Here is a 2,500-nt window from a genome sequence, read left to right as displayed (position 1 = left end):
ACCTTTCTTATCCTAGCTTTCTTCTTTACTTCTCTGTCCCTATTTATATCAAAACATACTCTCAGATCTTCTTGGTACTTGAGTATACATGACTAATAATTGATTAAAGGAAGGGTTAATCCTCTAAGGAGCACTTGAGTTTTACCATGTTTGGAATTTGGGCTACTTGACTGTCACAGACTGAATGCTTGTGTGTCCCCAAAATTCACACGTTGAATCTCTATCCCCCAAAGTGATGGTGTTTGCAGATGTGGCCTCCAGAAGGTAATCAAGGTTAGATGAGGTCATGAGGGTGGGGCCCTCACGGGGGGATCAGTGCCCTTATAAGAAGAGACACCGCAAAGGGAGCTCTTTCTCTCTCTCCTTCCTTCCACCATGTGAGGACACAACATGAAGCCAGCCGTCTCCAAGCTGGGAAGAGAGCTGTCACCAGAAACGAAATCAGCCAGTATCTTGATCATGCACTTCCAGCCTCCAGAACTGTGAGAAAATAAATTTTTGCTGTTGAAGCCACCCAAGCTATGGTATTTTGTTATAGCAACACTAGCAGACTAAAACAATGATAAAGCTTTGACAATTTAGGTACAGAAATAGAAAGAAATTGTAGTGTTAACTGGTGATCCTTAGCCCTAAGAAGATTATACTACCAATTACCTCATCCTAGCCGAAACATCAGCCCTGCCCTGGCTCCCTCTCAGGCTTCGCCCTGGCCTCCACTAAGCACCTTTCCCTGTTTCCGTTTGTTTAAATGCCTCATAATCCAGAATGTGATTAAATTAATTGGTAAAAAATCTATTATATATTTCACACATGCTTGCTCTGGATTTTATGTGTGAAATAAAAATGCCAATGGGTCATAATAATTAATTTTGTCTTTTATACTTGAAGTTAGGACTACTTGAACTCATTATGCAAATATATGCCAAATAGTGCATAAATTAACACTATTCATCTTCAACAAATGCAAAATCTAGCAACCATGCTGCAAATGAACTCTTTTATCTGCAAAAAACTTCTAAAGTATGTATGCACTAAAATATGTAAAATATGGTTTCTAAAATACATATCTTACCACAAATCGTAAATAAAGCCAAGGAAATGACCAAGCTCAGGTATCATATACGTGGGATTGAATTGCCCAAAACTTTAAAAACCGAAGTTTTAAAAAGCTATTAAATGGAAAATGCCTAAAGTTTTAAGAAAAGTCAAATAATGTTTACAAATAACTGGAGATATGAAGCAAAAGACAATCAAATAATTTCCTCAAGTGAATTAATTATTTAACTAAAGAGAACAAAAGACCTTTGTGGACCAACTCAGGGGTGATCACTCCTCCTGGAGACCTGTGAAGCAGACTGTATTCTGGGTATGCCCAACTTGTGTTGAGGTCCACGAATTCACAGCGTAAAGGAATCTGAGGTAAATGACAACACGAACTTCGTAAGTTCCCAGATGCAAACCTGTTTCCTGCCATACTGAACTAAGAGTGCTCGTCCTCGCTTGGCTGCTCCAAGCCTGAGCCTGGTCATTCCGAGGACTGGCAATGACAGGAGAAGCAGGTGGCTGAAACCATCCATTTGCTTACATTAGTGAATCATACCTCCACCTCCGGAAGAGCCAGCTAAGCCAGAACAAAACAGACTTTTTTCTATACGTATACTCTGGGACCATGATCCAATCCAGGTTGTATTTAAAGAATCACAATGCCGTCTACGGCCATGCCACCCTGAGCAAGCCTGATCCCGTCTGATCTCAGAAGCTAAGCAGGGTCCGGCCTGGTTAGTACTTGGATGGGAGACCACCTAGGAAGATCAGGTGCTGTAGGTGTAAAAAAATAAATATAAGGGATTGTAAGCTGACAAGGTCTTTACAATCTGTGAGGTCAACCAAAGTTTGCCTCCTCTAAAAAATAAATAAATAAATTAATTAAATAAAATAAAAAAGATACACAATCCTGAGCCATGTTACAAGAATTTCTACTGTCTACCCATGACATAATGTGACAAATTTACACGTGGGTGGAATAAATCTGGTTGAACAGGAAAATGATAATAAGGATCATATGATCTGAAGAAGGAGAAGAAGAAAGAGGAAGAGGAAGAACAGAAAGAACAGAAGGAGGAAGGGATAAGGGAAGGAAGCTGAGAAGGAGAAAAAAGAGAAGAGAATGACTTACGTTAACATATGTTTTACTGTGTTATTTCATCTTTGCCACAATCCTATGATGTGGATATCACTATCCCCACTTTTAAAATGAGGGAACTGACTCAAAAAGATTAAGTAACACACCCTAAACGTAAATGTCACAACTACTAAACGGAACACTTAGATTTCCATCCTAGGCTTCTTTTCCTCAAGAGCTCCTGTTCTGAGCTATTTCTATTGTCCATCAATCCTGGGGCCCACAGAGGATGGAGTCACTCCTAGCTTTCAGCACTGAGCTCACAGAAATGAAACCAGAAATCAGCAGCAGGCTGACCAAGGAAGGAGGACAGAATCA

The 2,500-nt window shown here is 39.9% G+C and overlaps 1 protein-coding gene and 1 pseudogene across 1 annotated transcript in view; one reads left to right on the top strand and one right to left on the bottom strand.

Moving 5' to 3' along the window:
- The window catches only part of DGKI (diacylglycerol kinase iota), a 200,818-nt gene that overhangs the window by 91,685 nt on the left and 106,633 nt on the right, over window positions 1–2,500 (bottom strand). The gene's annotated exons all lie outside the window — the stretch shown is intronic.
- Window positions 1,709–1,827, top strand: LOC112478856 (annotated as a pseudogene).

The sequence above is a fragment of the Pteropus alecto genome, unplaced genomic scaffold (genome assembly GCF_000325575.1).
Source record: "Pteropus alecto unplaced genomic scaffold, ASM32557v1 scaffold22, whole genome shotgun sequence".
In the NCBI taxonomy this organism is placed as follows: Eukaryota; Metazoa; Chordata; class Mammalia; order Chiroptera; family Pteropodidae; genus Pteropus; species Pteropus alecto.
Note: the sequence above shows the minus strand (reverse complement) of the source record. Positions and strands in the feature narration are given on the sequence as shown.